Consider the following 18,980-nt stretch of genomic DNA (forward strand, 5'->3'; position numbering starts at 1 on the left):
GCCAACATAGTAAGACTCTGTCTCAAACAAAACAAAAAATATATATGGGAGGGAAAGTTAAAGTGCAGAGTTTTTGTATGTGATTTAAATTATCAGCTTAAAATAAACTGTTAAAAAGTGTTATGTAAACCTCATGGTAACCACAAAGCAAAAACCTATAGTAGATACACAAAAGATAAAGAGAACAATCAAAGGACTATAGAAAATCATCAAATAACAAAGGAATAGAGCAAGAGAGGAAGAAAGGAACAAAGGGCCCACAAAACAATCAAAAAACAATTTGAAAAATGGCAGCAGTAAGTCCTTACCTATTAATGATTATTTTGAATGCAAAATGGATTACATTCTCCAATCAAAAGACAGAGTGGCTAAATGAATTAAAAAAACAAGACTCAACTGTATTCTGCCTACAAGAGCATCACTTCACCTTTAAGGACATGTAGAGACTGAAAGTTAGGCATGGAGAAAGATATTTAATGCAAATGGAAACCAAAAGAGAGCAGGGGTAGCTATATTACTATATAGTCCCTCCTTATCTGAGGTTTTGTTTTCTGTGCTTTCAGTTACCTGCAGTCAACCGTGCTTTGAAAATACTAACTGGAAAATTACAAAAATTATTCATAATTTTAAAAGTGGCACACTGGGGGCTGGGCGCGGTGGCTCACCCCTGTAATACCAGCACTTTGGGAGTCCGAGGCGGGCGGATCATGAGGTCAGGAGATCGAGACCATCCTGGCTAACATGGTGAAACCCCGTCTCTACTAAAAAATAGAAAAGATTAGCCGGGCGTGGTGGCGGGCACCTGTAGTCCCAGCTATTCAGAAGGCTGAGGCAGAATGGCGTGAAGCTGGGAGGCGGAGCTTGCAGTGAGCCGAGATCGCACCACTGCACTCCAGCCTGGGTGACAGAGCGAGACTCCATCTCAAAAAAAAAAAAAAAAAATAGTGGCACACAGTTCTGAGTAGTGTGATGAAATCTCACACCACATTCCTTTGCCCTGCCCTGGATGTGAATCATCCTTTTGCCCAGTGTGTCCATTCTGTATACATTACCTACCTATTTGACACTTGATAGTCCTCTCGGTTATCAGATTGTTGTGGTATTGCAATGCTTGTACAAATTCAGTTAACCCTTATTTTACTTAATAGTGGCCCCAAAGCACAAGAGTGGTGACTCTGGCATATTGTTATATTTATTCTATTTTATTATTACTTATTGTTAATCTTGCTGTGCCTAATTTATAAATTAAACTTTATCATAGGTGTATATATAGGAGAAAACATAATGTATATAGGGTTCAGTACCATCTGTGGTTTCAGGCATCCAAGGGAGATCTTGGAATGTATTCCCTCAGGATAAGGGGGGAATACTGTATGTATTTCAGACAAGATAGACTTTAAGTCAAAAGCTATAACAAGAGCAAGAGACACGGTCATTACATGAATGTTGAAGAGGTAAATTCTTTTTTTTTTTTCTTTGAGACAGAATCTCCCTCTTGCCCAGGCTGGAGTGCAGTGGTATGATCTCAGCTCACTGCAACCTCTGCCTCCTGGGTTCAAGTGATTCTCCTGCCTCAGCCTCCTGAAGCTGGGACTACAGGCACGTACCACCACGCCCGGCTAATTTTTGTATTTTTAGTAGAGATGGGTTTTCACCGTGTTGGCCAGGCTTGTCTTGAACTACAGACCTCAAGTGATCCACCCACCTCAGCCTCCCAAAGTGCTGGGATTACAGGTGTGAGCCATTGCGCCTGGCCCAAAGATGTAAATTCATCAAGATGATTGGAGCATCAAAATATACAAAGCAAATAACAGATTTTTTTTTAAAAGTGAAAGCAAGTTTATTAAGAAAGTAAAGGAATGAAAGAATGGCAGAACAGCCCTCTTAACAGACTTGAAGAGGGAAATAGACAGCAATAGAATACCCCACTTTCAACAATGGATAGATCAGACAGAAAATCAAAGAGGAAACATTGAACTTGAACTGCTCTTCAGACAATATGGGCCTAAGAGACATATACACAACATTTATTCAACAGCAGCAGAATACACATGCTTCTCAAGTGCACATGGAATGTTCTCTAGTATAAATATGTTTGGTCACAAAACAAGTCTTAACAAATTTAAGATTGAAATCATATTGAGTATCTTTTGACTATAATAGTCTGAAATTAGAAATCAATAACAGGATGAAAACCAGAACATTCACAAACATGTGGAAATTAAAAAGTTTCCTGAACAACCGATGGGTCAAAGAATCAAAAAAGAAAAAAATATCTTGAGACAAATTAAAGTGGAAACACAGCATATCAAAATTTATGGGATGCAGCAAAAGTAGTTCTAAAAGGGAAGTTTATACCTCCATTAAGAAAAAAGAAAGATCTCAAACAAGCTAATGTTACACCTACAGAAACTAGCCAAAGCCTAAAGTTAGCAGAAAGAAAGAAGTAACAGGCCAGGCACAGTGGCTCACGCCTGTAATCCCAGCACTTTGGGAAGCCGAGGCAGGTGGATCACGAGGTCAGGAGTTCGAGATGAGCCTGGCCAACATAGTGAAACCCTGTCTTTCCTAAAAATACAAAAATTAGCTGGGTGTGGTGGCACGCGCCTGTAGTCCCAGCTACTCGGGAGGCTGAGGCGGGAGAATTGCTTGAATCCGGGAGGCGGAGGTTGCACTGAGCCAAGACTGTGCCATTGGACTCCAGCCTGGGTGACAGGGTGAGACTCCATCTCAAAAAAAAAAAAAAAAAAAAAAAAAAAAAAAAAAAAAGAAATAACAAAGATCAGAGCAGAAATAAATGAAATTTATATGCCTTTTCTCCTACATTAAAAAGAAAGAACTGATACCAATACTTCTCAAACTCTTCCAGAAAATTGAAGAGGAGGGAATAATTTCAAATTCATTTTACAGGGTCAGCATTACCCTCATACCAAAGCCAGATAAGGACACTACAAGAAAATTACATCCCAGTATCCCTGATAAACACAGATGCAAAATCCTCAACAAAATACTAGCCAACTGAATTTGGCTAGTATATTTAATAGAGCCTGTTAAAAGATTATACACCATGATCAAGTGGGACTTATCCCTTGGATGCAAGGATGGTTCAACACACACAAATCAGATGTGATAAACTGTCTTAACAGAATGAAGGACAAAGGCCATATCATCTCAATAGATGCAGAAAAAGCATTTAACTACATTCAACATTCTTTTGTGATAAATACCCTACAATTTAGATATAGAAAGAACTTACTTCAACACAATAAAGGCCATATATCACAAGCCCAGAACTAACATTATTGTCCGTGGTGAAAAACTGAAAGCTTTTCCTCTAATTTAGGAAGAAGACAAGGATGCCCACTCACTACTTCTATTCAACATAGTGCTGGAAGACTTAGCCAGAGCAATCAGGCAAGAAAAAGAAATAAGAGGCGTTCAAATCAGAAAGGAAGAAATAAAATTGTCTTTGTTTGCAGAAGACACTAAATGAAATAAGCCAGACAGATAAATAATGCATGATCTCACTTACCAGTGGAATCTAGAAAAAGTTAAACTCACAGAAACACAGTAGAATCATGGTTACCCAGGCTAGGAGGTCAGGGAAGAAGGAAGATAATGGTCAAAGGGTACAAACCTTCAGCTATACGATGAATAAGCACCGAGACCTGATGTACAGCATGGTAACTATAGTTAATAATAATGCATACCTGAAATTTGCTAAGAGAGTAGATCTCAAGTGTTCTCACCACACACACAAGTAACTATGTGAGGTAATGGATACGTTTATTAGCCTAATTGTAATCATTTCACAATGTATACATATATTAAAATATCATATTGTATATTCTAAATATATATAATTTTTATTTGTCAACCATACCTCAATAAAGCTGGAAAAAAGATATATATATGTATACGTAAAAAGTAACACATACTGCTTTCTTCAGAGATTCTGATATACCTCCCACTTTTGCCTTCCTGTAGGAGGACTTAAAAGACTTCCTGAACTGTGTCTTTTCTTATCATTACTGAGATTTTGAGGCACTGCTATTGATAGAGGTATATCTTAGACCTTAAGTTTTTGTTTGGGAAAAAAAATGTGGACAATCAATTTTCTAGCTCAACTCCCCTTAATTATATTTGATACTACTTGTCTTGTTATAATGTGAGCCTGTATTACACCTCACTTCCTCTGTTCTGATAACCTCCTAGGCAGTCTGCTCGCCAATGGCTTTTTTAGTTCTAATTCAGCTTACATGTTAACCCCAAAGTAATGTTTGTGAAACAAAGCTCTGCTCATGTTTTTTACTCTCCTATTAATTGCCTTTAATAATTCTTCTTTGCTTATAAAGTCCAAAATATAATTTCATCTTCAACTCAGTTTTCCCATTGACTCACAATGTGCTTTAACACACTTAAGAACTACTAGTTGTTTTTCTTTGTTTCTTTCTGTTTTTTTTTTTTTTTTAAGACAGAGTCTCACTCTGTCGCCCAGGCTGGAGGGCAGTGGCGCGATCTCGGCTCACTGCAAGCTCTGCCTCCCGGCTTCACACCGGCTTCTGCCTCAGCCTCCCGAGTAGCTGGGACTACAGGGGCACGCCACCACGCCTGGCTAATTTTTTGTATTTTTAGTAGAGACAGGGTTTCACCATGTTAGCCAGGATGATCTCGATCTCCTGACCTCATGATCCCTCTGCCTTGGTGTCCCCAGTACTGGGATTACAGGCGTGAGCCACTGCGCCCAGCCCCACTAGTTGTTTTTCATATGCCACAAGTATTGAGTGCTTGCTAAATTAAAATTTCTTCTGCCTAGAATACTTTGCCTTTTATACCTGCCTGTTGAGGTCCTTCCCATTGTGTAATGCTCGCCCAAATACTACTTCATGAAATGTTTACCTATCCTTCCAATCTGAAAGGTGATCTGTTTATTTGAGGGGGCAAGGGGTGGGGAGTGTTGCTGTTGAAATTCTCTTCCTCACTTGTTTTAAGCTCTTTGAATATAAAGACCATGTCTTCATTTTTATGTACTTGCAGTACTTCCCATACATCTTCCTAGATAGTACATGCTCACGAAGTACTTGTGGAATTAACAGTGATTTCAGTGAGGAGGGACTAGAAGTCGGTAAGTTGAGTGTTTTCTGTCTTTTACTCATTTTCATTTGGGTTGCTCCTGGCTACATGACTTAAGTATTCCTTATATGCTTTGTCATAGTGGCAGAAAATCTCATTTTTTTTTTTTTTTTAGGTCAGTACATTTTAGAAAGGCCAGTCCATTACCTTAAATGTTTTCTAGATGAGATACACCAGTTGTGACAAATACTTGGTCTTACATTGAATTGTAAGCCACCTCAGAATAAATTAAATTCCATTTTCCTTTTTTCATTCCAGTGCATTTTCCCCATTTTTCCTCTGTATTTAGGATGGCAAACAAGTACTTTATGCCTTGCAAATAAATTGGTTTCTGTGGTCATAATTACAAATTAAGCCAATTGGGTACTGCTGTGCATATCAAAGCCTACGGCTTCTCCATGAATCCTAATACAGGACAGTTGATTCTCTTCAAGAAACAATCAAACCATCCCTGCCTTCTCCACCATATGGTTGATGTTTCCCTGCACCTTTTCTTTCTTTTTTAAAAAAACTTCTATTTTAGATTCAGAGGTACATATGCAGGTTTATTATATAGGTAAATTGCATGTCATGGGGGTTGGATATGCAGATTATTTTGTCGCCTGGGTAATAAGCATAGTACTTGATAGTTAGTTTTTCAATCCTCTCCCTTCTCCCCCTCCCCACTCAGGGACCCAATATCTGTTGTTCCCTTCTTTGTGTCCATATGTACTCAATGTTTAGATCTCATTCACAAGTGAGAACATGTGGTATTTGGTTTCCTATTCCTGCATTAGTTCACTTAGGTTTATGGCCTCCAGCTCTATCTACGTTGCTGCCAAGGACATGTTCTTTTTCTTTTTTTATGGCTGCATAGTATTCCATAGTGTATATATACCACATTTTCTTTATCCAGTCTACTATTGATGGGCATTTAGGTTGATTCCACGACTTTGCTATTGTGAGTAGTGCTTCAGTGAACATACGTATGCGGCATGCATGTGTCTTTATGGTAGAATGATTTATATTCCTTTGGGTATATACCCAATAATGGGATTACTGGGTTGAATGGTAGTTCTAAGTTCTTTGAGAAATCACCACGCTACTTTCTACAATGGCTGAACTAATTTATGTTCCCACCAACAGTGTATAAGTGTTCCCTTTTTCCCGCAGCCTCATCAACAGCTGTTATTTTGACTTTTTCATAATAGCCATTCTGACTGGTGTGGGATGGTATCTTATTGTGGTTTTGATTTGTGTTTCTCTAATGATTAGTGATGTTGAGCAATTTTTCTTTTCTTTTCTTTTTTTTTTTTTTAGATGGAGTTTTGCTCTTGTCACCCAGGCTGGAGTGCAATGGCACGATCTCGGCTCACTGCAACCTCCACCTCCCAGGTTCAAGCGATTCTCCTGCCTCAGCCTCCCAAGTAGCTGGGACTACAGGTGTGTGCCACCACGGCTGGCTAAGTTTTTTGTATTTTTAGTAGAGACGGGGTTTCAACATCTTGGCCAGGCTGGTCTCAAACTCCGAAGCTCATGATCCACCCGCCTCAGCCTCCCAAAGTGCTGGGATTACAGGCACGAGCCACCGTGCCCGGCTGATGTTGAGCAATTTTTCATACGCTTGTTGGCCATGTGTCTTCTTTTGAAAAGTGCCTGTTCTTGTCCTTTGCCCACTTTTTAATGGGTTGTTTGTTTTTTGCTTGTTAATTTGCTGTTTATAGATTCTGGATATCAGATCTTCGTCAGATGCATAGTTTACAAATATATTCTCCCATTCTGTTGGTTGTCTGTTTACTCTGTGAATAGTTTATTTTGCTGTGCAGAAGCTCTTTAGTTTAATTTGGTTTCATTTGTCAGTTTTTGTTTTTGTTGTAATTGGTTTTGGCATATTCTTTATGAAATCTTTGCCCATTCCTATGTCCAGAATGATATTTCCTAGGTTATCTTTCAGGGTTTTTATAGTTTTATGTTTTATATTTAAGTCTTTAATCCCTCTTGAGTTGATTTTTGTACGCGGTATAAGGAAGGGGTCCAGTTTCAATCTTCTGCATATCGCTAGCTAGTTATCCCAGCACCATTTATTGAATAGGGAGTCCTTTCCTCATTGCTTGTTTTTGTCAACTTTGTCAAAGATAAGATGGTTGTAGGTGTGCAGCTTTATTTCTGGACTCTCTATTCTGTTACATTGGTCTATGTGTCTGTTTTTGTACCAGTACCATGCTATTTTGGTTATTGTAGCCTTGTAGTATAGTTTGAAGTCAGGCAACACAATGCCTCCAGCTTTGTTCTTTTTGCTCAGGATTGCCCTGGCTATTTGAGTTCTTTTTTGGTTCCATATGAATTTTAGAATCGTTTTAAAAAAATTCTGTGAAGAATGTCATTGGTAGTTTGATAGGAATAGCATCAAATCTATAAATTGCTTTGGGCAGTATGGCCATTTTAACAATATTGATTCTTCTTATCCATGAGCATGGAATATTTTTCCATTTGCTTGTGTCATCTCTGATTTCTTTGAGCAGTGTTTTGTAATACTTGCTGTAGAGATCTTTTACCTCCCTGGTTAGCTGTATTCCTAGGTATTTTATTTTATTATTATTTTTTGTGGCATTTTGAATGGAATTACATTTTTGATTTGCCTCTCAGCTTGGACGTTGGATTTTTGTACACTGATTTTCTATCTTGAAACTTTACTGAAGTTGTTTATCAGATCTAGAAGCTTTTGGACAGAGACTGTGGGTTTTCTAGGTATAGAATCATCTCATCTGCAAACAGATGATTTGATTTCCTCTGTTACTATTTGGTTACCTTTTATTTCTTTCTCTTGCCTGATTGTCCTGCCTAGAACTTCCAGTACTATGTTGCATAGGAATGGTGAGAGTAGGTATCCGTGTCTTGTTCCAGTTCTCAAGGAGAATGCTTCCAGCTTTTGCCCATTCAGTATTATGTTGGCTGTGGGTCTGTCATAGATGGTTCTTATTATTTTGTGGTATATTCCTTCAATGCCTAGTGTGTTGAGGGTTTTTAACATGAAGAGATGTTGAATTTTATCAAAAGCCTTTTTTGCATCTATTTAGATGATTGTGTGGCTTTTGTTTTTAGTTTTCTTTATGTGGTGAATTACATTCATGGATTTGTGTATGTTGAACCAACCTTGCATCCCAGAGATAAAGCCTGCTTGATAATGGCGGATTAACTTTTTGATGTGCTACTGGATTTGGTTTGCTTGTATTTTGTTGATGATTTTTGCATCTATGCTCATCAAGGATATTGACCTGGTTTCCTTTTTTATTCTGTCTCTGCCAGGTTTTGGAATCAGGATGATACTGGCTTCAGAGAGTGAGTTAGCGATGAGTCCTTCCTCCTCAAATTTTTGGAACAGTTTCAGTAGGAATAGTTCAGCAGGAACCTCTTCTTTATACATCCGGTAGAATTTGGCTGTGAATCCACCTGGTCCTGGGCCTTTTCTGGTTGGTAGGCTTTTTATTACTGATTCAGTTTCAGAACTTGTTATTGATCTGTTCGGGGATTCAATTTCTTCCTGGGTCAATCTTGGGAGGTTGCATGTTTCCAAGAATTTGTCCATTTCTAGTTTTTCTAGGTTTTCTAGTTTGTGTGCATAGAGGTGTTCATAATAGTCTCTGAGGGTTTTTTGTATTTCTGTGGGGCCAATGGTAATAACCCTTTTGTCATTCTGATTGTATTTATATGGATCTTCTGCTTTTTTTTTTTCCTTTGTTAGTCTAGCTAGTGGTCTATTAATCTTCTTTGTTGTTTTAAGAAACAAACTGCAGAATTTCTTGATCTTTTGTATGGCTTTTTGCTTCTCAGTTTCTTCAGTTCAGCTCTGGTTTTGGTTATTTCTTGATTTCTGTTAGCTTTGGGATTGGTTTGCTCTTGTTTCTCTAGTTCCTCTAGGAGTGGTGTTAGGTTGTTAATTTGAGATCTTTCTAACCTTTTGATGTGGGCATGTAGCACTATAAATTTCCCTCTTAACAACTGTTTTAGCTGTGTCCCAGAGATTCTGGTATATTGTATATTTCTCATTAGTTTCAAGGAATTTCTTGATTTCCACCTTAATTTTATTGTTTACCTAAAAGTCACTCAGGAGCAGGTTGTTTAATTTCCATGCAATTGTATGGTTTTGAGTGAAGAAAATCTCATTTTTGTGCTTCAGAGCCAGTCAATATGAGAGAACCAAGTAAGTAGTAATGAAGACAGATTTTACTTTGGTACATAGACTTTTTGGCCTGGGGATGGAACACCAGGTACCATGTAGTAGAGTTGCTGATACATTTGGTAGTTTACCGTCTCATTTTAATTATAAGTGGCTAAAATTGCATTGCACTTTGCTCATGTTTTAGTTTTTTTGTAGCCTTTTCAAAAACCATTTTTAAAATTGCCTCTGAATTGTACATGAAGGAAATACATATGTGACTATAGGACTACTGTTCAGGAGTTCTCCATCAATCACATATTCTCCATCAGTCACATATTCAAAGGAAGGAAAGAGGGAGAATTTTATTTACTTGTGGGTCCTTAGCCTGGGTTTATATAGATGGTTTTCACAGCATTTTTATGGTTTGACATTTATTTCAAAATTTTGCTAGAACTGTCATCTTCAGTTTCCTTTTCAAAGACATACAATACAGGGTGGTATATTTTCAAAAAAGCTCTGGTATACTTAAATTGCCTGCATCTGAGCCAGTAGTGAAATAATTGTCCATTGTGACTTCATGTTCTGCCCCATCAATCTAAGGATAACATCATCCCCTCAATTAAACAAAATAATGCATTAAGACCCACTATGGATTTTTTGGCTTGCTTTTCAACATTTTCTTTGTTCCTACTATTTGTATTCTGCCAACGTACCTATTATTGGAAAAAAAAGTCATTGAAGCACTTTGTGTCAGTGCTGCATCTGGCTGCATATTAGCATGCGACCACTAGAGGGCATGCTCCTCCTAGCAACTGAAATAGTTGTAGGAACTTGCTCAGACTTCCTGGTGGCAGGGGAAGCATTTGTTTTTTATTTTTTATTTTCTTTTTCAACAATCTAAGATAGGACGAGAACAGGGGAAGCATTTAAAAAGAAAGAAATGAAGACTGGATGGGGGCATTTAGTCTATGGGGTCTAAGCCTGTAACTGATCCAAAGTTTGTTGAGAATGTAGAAAAATAGCTGTTTGGGCAGGCAGAAAATGAAGTACCAAATGATCCCTTCTTCATACTTTAATACTTTAATAAATACTTGAATGGGGAATATACTTAATTTTAATGACACCCTCTCCTCCTAGCTCCACCCATAATAGAGGATTAATGGGCAGTAAAGAGTAGTGGTCAGGAACTTGGATTTGGGAGAAGACAGACTACTTTGCTACAAAATCTGTCTCTGCCACTTACTGGCTTTTTGACCTTGGAAAAATTAGTTAAACTTTGTTTGCCTCAGTTTCCTCATATGCGAAATTAAAATAGTACCTATGGAATATTGTGACTGTAAAACAAACTTTAAAATTAAATTGCTTAGCTGGGCATGGTGGCTCACTTCTGTAATCCCAGTGCTTTAGGAGCCTACAGTGGGAGAATCGCTTGAGCCCAGGATTTTGAGGTTACAGTGAGCTATGATGGTGCCACTGTACTCCAGCTTGGGGTGACAGAGTGAGACACTGTCTCTAAAAAATATATAAAGTAATTGAAGTGCCTAGAACAGGGCCTGGAATATGGTAAGTGCCATTTAAATATTTGTTGCTGGTACTAGTACTGCTTCTAATTCTGGCTCTCCAGGTGTGTAATGGGATGGTGTAAGGGCGAAATGACAGGAGTTCTTTTTTTATTGTCTTAGAAGTGAGGTAGATGCCCCAAGATTGGGGCAGGAAGTAGGAAGAGTCATCTGATAGAGGAGAAACGGGGAGTAAGGGATGACAGGGAGACATGCTTCTGAAACATATTTCAGACTGATTCCATAGTAAGGATTTAAATTCTTATTCTGTCTTTGTAATCCTGCTCAACCCCTTTTATAGCTTTTATAGTATATACCTCTTCACATAAGTAAGAAACCCCAAACCAACTGTCTTCTTATCCTGTATTTTTTGAGCACCGATCATTTGCTAGGGACTAGCGAAGTGCTTTATAGAGATTGTCTCACTCAATCTTCACACAAACCCCTGGGATTCTTACTTCTGAGATTTCTTAATTCTTACCCTCTGGGGTGAAATATGGTTATCCATATTTCACAGGCGAGGACACAGAGGCATAGAGAGGTTAAAAAAAACTTTACTAATTTGTACCTAAAGTGACAACATGCTAGTGTCAAAGATAATAATTAATGAATTGATTGTGGCCTACCTCTGTACCTTCGTTTTATAAAAAGGAAACCTCCATATTTGTATTAATATTCCAGCCAGACCGATCTAATTATATGCTGCACTATTTCATACTACAGTGCCTTTACGTCCTCTGGTCTTTCTGCCTCAAATATTTTTTCCCAAGTTCCTGTTCATCCACTACAGAACCTTCCCTCATAAGCTCAAGCAGAAACCATCTCTTCTTTCTCTTTTGTGCCACCACTGCACAGTGTATAACGGGATCTTGTGCTTCTCCCATTGTATTGAAATTATTTATTTACATGCTTCTCTATTAGACATCAGGTTTTTAAATTAGGAATCATGTCCCTTCCTTCCCCCATCCCCTAACTCCTAATACAGTGTTTGTCACATGATGAAGACATGATAAAGTATATGGAACAGTGTGAGTGCCCCCCTTGCTTGCCCTTTTCTCTCCTCAGTCCCTTCTGCAAAGTAAACCATTGTCAATAATTTTGTGTGCGTCTTTCTAGACACTTTTTTTTTTTTGAGACGGAGTCTCGCTCTGTCGCCCAGGCTGGAGTGCAGTGGTGTGATCTCCGCTCACTACAAGCTCCGTCTCCCAGGTTCACACCATTCTCCTGCCTCAGCCTCCCGAGTAGCTGGGACGACAGGTGCCCACGACCATGCCTGGCTAATTTGTTGTATTTTTAGTATAGATGGGGTTTCACTGTGTTAGCCAGGATGGTCTCTATCTCCTGACCTTGTGATCCACTGCCTCAGCCTCCCAAAGGGCTGGGATTACGGGTGTGAGCCACCGCGCCTGGCCCAACATCTTTTTTTTTTTTTTTTTTTTTTTTTTTGAGACAGGCTCTGGCTCTGTTGCCCACACTGGAGTGCAGTGGCTGATCTCAGCTCACTGCAACCTCTGCCTCCCAGGTTCAAGCAATTCTCCTGCCTCAGCCTGCCAAATAGCTGGGATTACAGGCGTGCACCACCACCTCCGGCTAATTTTTGTATTTTTAGTGGACACAGGGTTTCACCATGTTGGCCAGGCTGGCCTTGAACTCCTGACCTCAGATGGTCCACCTGCCTCAGCCTCCCAAAGTGCTGGGATTACAGGTGTGAGCCACTGCACCTGGCCTTCTAGACATTTTTTAAAGCATTCTCTCTCTGTATGTATCTGCCTATGCAAAGATCCTTTAATAAAATAAAAATTACATGTAAATTGTTTATATTATTTTTTAAAAAATTAATAATGTTCTGAAGTTCTTTCTTTGCCCATGCATTTGTATTTGCTTATGTTTAGTTTATGTTTAGAGCTATTCAGGTTCTCTAATGTATGGATGTACCGTAATATATTTAACCACTGTCCTTGTTGATAGTAACATTTCCGACATTTTTGACACTAAATTTTACACTGAACATCTTTTACATATAATATATACTTAAATGAAAAATTTAAAGGATAGATTCCCCAGAAATGGACTTGGTGGGTGAAATGCGATTAATTAAAATAAAAAAAACTTCAACTGTTTTTTTTAGACTCAGGGGGTACATGTGCAGGTTTGTTATGTGAGTGTATATATGTGTGTGTGTGTGTGTGTGTGTGTGTGTATATATTTTTATTTATTTATTTTTTTTAGACAGAGCTTTGCTCTTGTTGCCCAGGCTGGAGTGCAATGGTGCAATCTCTGCTCACCTCAGTCTCCGCCTCCTGGGTTCAAGCAATTCTCCTGCCTCAGCCTCCTGAGTAGCTGGGATTACAGGCATGCACCACCATGCCCGTCTAATTTTGTATTTTTAGTAGCGATGGGGTTTCTCCATGTTGGTCAGGCTGGTCTCAAACTCTTGACCTCAGGTGATCCGCCCAGCTTGGCCTCCCAAAGTGCTGGGATTACAGGCATGAGCTACCGCACCTGGCCTACGTGGGTATATTGCGTGATGCTGAAGTTTGGGATATGACTGATCCCATCACTCAGGTAGTGAGCATAGTATCCAGTAATGTTTCAACCCTTGTCTCCCTTCCTCCCTCCCCCAACATTTAAAATTTTGATAGATTTATTTCTATATTATCTTCTGTCTAATTCATATACTTAATATAAATTCTGAGGCTGTTTGTTTCTCTATTTTGTCAACAGTTTATTTTTAAAATATTTAGTTAATATATTGGGTGAAAAATATATTCATTTCTCTTACTACAGTGAGATTGTGCTCTTTTCATATATTTATTTACTATCTTTTTTTTTTTCATGTGTTGTCATGTGTTTAAGTTTTAGTTGTGAGTTTGTCTTTAGTGTGTTTTCCTCATGGGTAATCCTGTTCTACCTCAGTTGTGGGAGTATTTCTTTGGAGTGGTTTTGCATTTGCCTTTTCTAAGTCCTCAGGGTTATTATCAGATTGAGACCTAATTTTAAGTTAAATTCCTGGCTCAGAGTTTCCTTTATATCCTAAGTCATATAAGTTTGTACTCCAAAATTACATATATCATAGATAATATAAGTTGGTACTCCAAACTTACATACACAGAGAACTGGGATTTTCCCTTCCACTTTTTATCATGAATATTTTCAAAAGAAGTTGAATGAATAATACAGTTAATACCCATATATCCATTGTCCATATTTTATTTTATTTTATTATTATTATACTTTAAGTTTTAGGGTACATGTGCACAACGTGCAGGTTTGTTACATATGTATACATGTGACATGTTGGTGTGCTGCACCCATTAACTCGTCATTTACATTAGGTATATCTCCTAATGCTATCCCTCCCTACTCCCCTCACCCCACAACAGTCCCCAGTGTGTGATGTTCCCCTTTCTGTGTCCATGTGTAATCATTGTTCAGTTCCCACCTATGAGTGAGAACATGTGGTGTTTGGTTTTTTGTCCTTGCGATAGTTTGCTGAGAATGATGGTTACCAGTTTCATCCATGTCCCTACAAAGAACACGAACTCATCATTTTTTATGGCTGCATAGTATTCCATGGTGTATATGTGCCACATTTTCTTAATCCGGTCTATCGTTGTTGGTCCATTGTCCATATTTAACAATTGTTGACATTTTGACAAATTTGGCTTTCTGCTTAGGTGATTTGTTTTTGTTTTAGTGTTGAGTTGTACAGTCTTTAAATTCAGAAAACGTTCTAGGGAGAAATTAGCAATGTACTTGAAGTCTCCTTAAAGCTCTACCAAAAGCTTCAATGGCTTTTTTGTCCCCTAGCAGCAGCCATCTGGGGGTACAAAGACCAGATTCTCAGCCTCCTGCCCATGCTCAGAATTAGCAAACCTCAGAATAAAGCAGTTGTAGCAATCTGCTCACCTTTCAGATTTCTCTCTTCTTGGATCTTATTGTCGTCTCACCCCCTACCCAGGTTCTTATCGCCTAACAGGAATGAGAGACTAGAAGAGTTAAATGGGGAAGAGGGAAAGCTAATACAAAGGTGCATTACTAAGTTGGTTACTGCTTTGGGCAACTGAGACTCCATTCTTCTGGAGCTCTGAGGAGCTATGTAGAATGCACCTTAAAATTGTGTCCCCAAGTGATAAAAGAGGGGACAATTTATCCACTAGCTTCCTTCCATCATTGGATCAGGGTTTCCTCATGGTGTGTTGGCACCTGCACAGTTTCAGGTTTGTTCTGTACAGGGGGCATCCGTACTTGTAATGTCAGAGGAGCCCTGGGACGGAAAGCAAGAGATTCATGGTTGGCTGAGGCAAGGTGTTATCAGGTTGCACTTGCCCGAGGCTGGTTTCTATAGCAAGAGCTGAAGTAAAAGGTGAAGATATGATACCTACAAAAGAGGAGTCCATACGGTTCTCAAATTGCCCTAAAATTGGCTAGTAGCCTTCAAGCTAATTTGTTGCTTTTTGACGTACTTGCATTAATGTTTGAGCAATTCCTTTATTCCTTTTTTTTTTCTGAGATAGAGTCTTGCTCTGTCGCCCAGGCTGGAGTGCAGTGGCGTGATCTCGGCTCACTGCAAGCTCTGCCTCCCGGGTTCACGCCATTCTCCTGCCTCAGCCTCCCAAGTAGCTGGGACCACAGGCGCCCGCCACCACGCCCGGCTAATTTTTTGTAGTTTTAGTAGAGACGGGGTTTCACCGTGTTAGCCAGGATGGTCTCGATCTCCTGACCTCGTGATCCACCCGCCTCGGCCTCCCAAAGTGCTGGGATTACAGGCGTGAGCCACCGCGCCCGGCCAATTCCTTTATTTCTGATGGAACAAAATATTGTAGACTCACCTTGTACTTTCCTACGAATTTTTCTTTTTTCACCCAAAGCCCAGGGAGAGGTATTACTGCTGAACTCTTTCTAGTTTACTTTTCGCTTAATTTACAGTTTTGCAAAAATTATGAATTATATGGAAGTCTCAATTCCAGCTCCCTGCTTAGTGCTTGTCCAAGACTTTGTTTCCTCATTTTTGTGTGTATTTAAATCCAAACCCTTAGCCATTACTGCATCTAATGATTTTCTACTCCAGTTAGATGACTCTCAGCTCATGAAGGTCACCTCAAGTTGCATCTTTACCTGTTGTCCCATGTTGCTATATTCTGATTCACTGAGGACCCAATAGCATTTCTCAAGAATAGACCAATTACTCGCTGAGAGGGAATGATTTCCTCTGAACTATCCTACTGGCCTCCTTTGAATTCTCCTACCAATCTCCAGGTTGGTTTGCTTTAGGCTCCAATCTGCATGGATTTGCCAAAGAGGGTTCAAGCACCGCTAGTTTATTAGGGCTAAGTGCAGACTGTCTACCTGTGGCCTGGACCACCTGAACAGCCTTTTCAGTATGTCACCAAATCCTGGAAGCTTTTCAATTTTCTGGCAAATATGTTTGAACACCCAAATGTGAAATATATTGCCTTAAAAATCCAAAGAGGCCTATGAATCCTGCCTTTTAAAATGGCACATTATTTGATATTTTGGAGGGGATATTTAAGTGCCCCAGACATCAATCAGAATCAACTGAAGGGCTGGTTAAAACACCAATTTTTGGGCCCCATTCTCAAAATGATGTATTCAGTACATCTAAGGTGGAGCCTAAGAATATGCATTTCTAACAAGTTCCCAGGTGATGCTGTTGGTTTAGGACCACACTGAGAACCACTGCCTGATAGACCAGGACTTCAATGGCATGAGGCTTACCAAGGCATCTAGGGTACTGTATTGTCCTGCTTTCCTTGTAGCATCTGTAGGATATCATCAATGGAGTGAACCAGCAGGATATCCTGTAAAACAGTGAGATGTTTAAGTTTTCTGCAGGATAAATGGTAGGCCAAATTGAAAGAGTTATATAGATCTGAAGAGTTATATAGGTCTGAAGATGATGAAGGTATATTGTTTCTGCCAGGAGAAAAGCAATTTGATGATGATTTTTTTGCTTATTTATTAACTGGAAGAAATAATATCCACCAGATAATATACATATATGTCATATATATATATTTAATTTTTTCTAGACAGAGTCTTGCCCTGTTGTCCAGGCTGGAGTGCAGTGACACGATCACAACTCACTGCAGCCTCAACCTCCTGGGCTCAAGCGATCCTCCCACCTCAGCCTCCTAAGAAGCTGGGACTATAGGTGTGTGCTACCATGCCTGGCTAATTTTTAATCTATATATATATTTTTTGAGACAGGGTCTCACTCTGTCACCCAGACTGGAGTGCAGGTGTGATCTCGGCTCACCACAACCTCTGCCTCCCAGGCTCAAGCGATTCTTCTGCCTCAGCCTCCCAAGTAGCTGGGATTACAGGTGTACACCACTACTGCCTGGCTAATTTTTGTATTTTTAGTAGAGACAGGATTTCACCATGTTGGCCAGGCTGGTCTTGAACTCCTGACCTCAAAGACCCACCTGTCTCGGCCTCCCAGAGTGCTAGGATTACAGGTGTGAGCCACCGCACCCGGTCTAATTTTTATTTTTTATTTTTGTAGAAGTGGGGTTTCACTATGTTGCCCAGGCTGGTCTCAAAGATCTGGACTCAAGCGATCCTTCTGCTTGGCTTCCCAAAGTGTGAGGATTTCAGGCGTGAGTCATCGTACCTGGCCATTAATAGGTATACATTAAGGGCCGAGTACTGTATTGACTTGCTCTAGACCTCGCATTTGGAAAGCAGCTGAAATTGGAGTCACCTCCTGATTAAATGTATGATCATCTACTCCCATTGTTTATGACCCATCTGTATTGGCAAGATGAGTGATTTAAATCAAGAATATAATAGGAATTGCTTATGCTTCAGTTTTGAATCCTTTGCTAGTGGTACTAATCTTTGTGATTTCATTATAGATGCTTTACTGCTTTTGATTTTATTTTACTAGGAAGGGGAAGTTCAGGAGCTTCAATTTGGTTTTCCATCATAATGGACCTTACTTCACAGGTCAGGGAGACAGTGTGGGGACTCTGGACAACAGGAATTTGGGAAATAACCGGAGGGTGACTTCAGGCTCTCACTATACCTGCTGCTTTTGTGGGGATAGGAAACTTCTTGGACTTGGAGTGTTTGTGATGCTTTGGGCAATATATGGGTATCCTCAATATATTTCTTTATCAGTTCTTGAGATCACATTTTATCACAATCAAGCCTCTCGTTTTCACTTAGGAGACATAGCAAAGCTTGAATTCAACTGGATTTGCAATTTTTAACCATCGAGTCCAACTAAAACTTTGGCTTTTGGTCTCTTCAGCCTGCAGCTACAAGCAATAAAGAATTCTTTTAATATAGTTATAGAAATTCTAGTTTTCAGTTTTTTCCTTGGGTCAAGAATTTAGGATATATTGAGTTTGTTACTCTCTTCCTTTGGGTTATCCAGTGCCATAAGAAGCAACTATTCTACTCTACACTTCTTAAATTCTTTCCCTTGGGGTTGCTTGGGCTCTTCTTTTTTTTTGTTTTTGTTTTTTTTTTGAAGTGGAATCTCTCTGTTGCGCAGGCTGGAGTGCAGTGGCACGATCTCGGCTCACTGCAACCTCTGCCTCCTGGGTTCAAGTGATTCTCCTGCTTCAGCCTCTTGAGTAACTGGGATTACAGGTGCTCATCACCACATCTGGCTAATTTTTGTATTTTTAGTAGAGATGGGATTTCACCAAGTTAGCCATGCTGGTCTCAAATTCCTGACCTCAGGTGATCCACCTGCCTTGGCCTCCCAAGGTGCTGGGATTACAGGTGTGAGCCATCGCACCCAGCCTGCTTGGGCTCTTAAAGGCTTGTCTCCAATGGGAACTTTTTTTTAGGTGACAATGTGTTTCAATTTGCCTATTTTGTCATTGCATGGCAAGGACTACCAAGTCCCATCTGTTAATACTAGTCGTGCTTTCTCTTTTTTCAGCTTCAACCAGATTGGATAATAAATCTCAAATTTCCTCTATTTCACTTCTATAGCTTTCAAGTATTTATGGTACAATTTCTGAAAGCAAATGCCTGGATTTGCAGCTGTTGTAGAATATGAAGAGCTCTGTTTCATAAAGTGGGAATATTCTTCAAACATAAGGAGAATTAGATGCCAAAAAGAATGACAACCATTACTTGCGTAAACCAAAAAGTGACTGAGGCAGGTC

The sequence above is a fragment of the Pan paniscus genome, chromosome 10 (genome assembly GCF_029289425.2).
Source record: "Pan paniscus chromosome 10, NHGRI_mPanPan1-v2.0_pri, whole genome shotgun sequence".
NCBI lineage: Eukaryota > Metazoa > Chordata > Mammalia > Primates > Hominidae > Pan > Pan paniscus.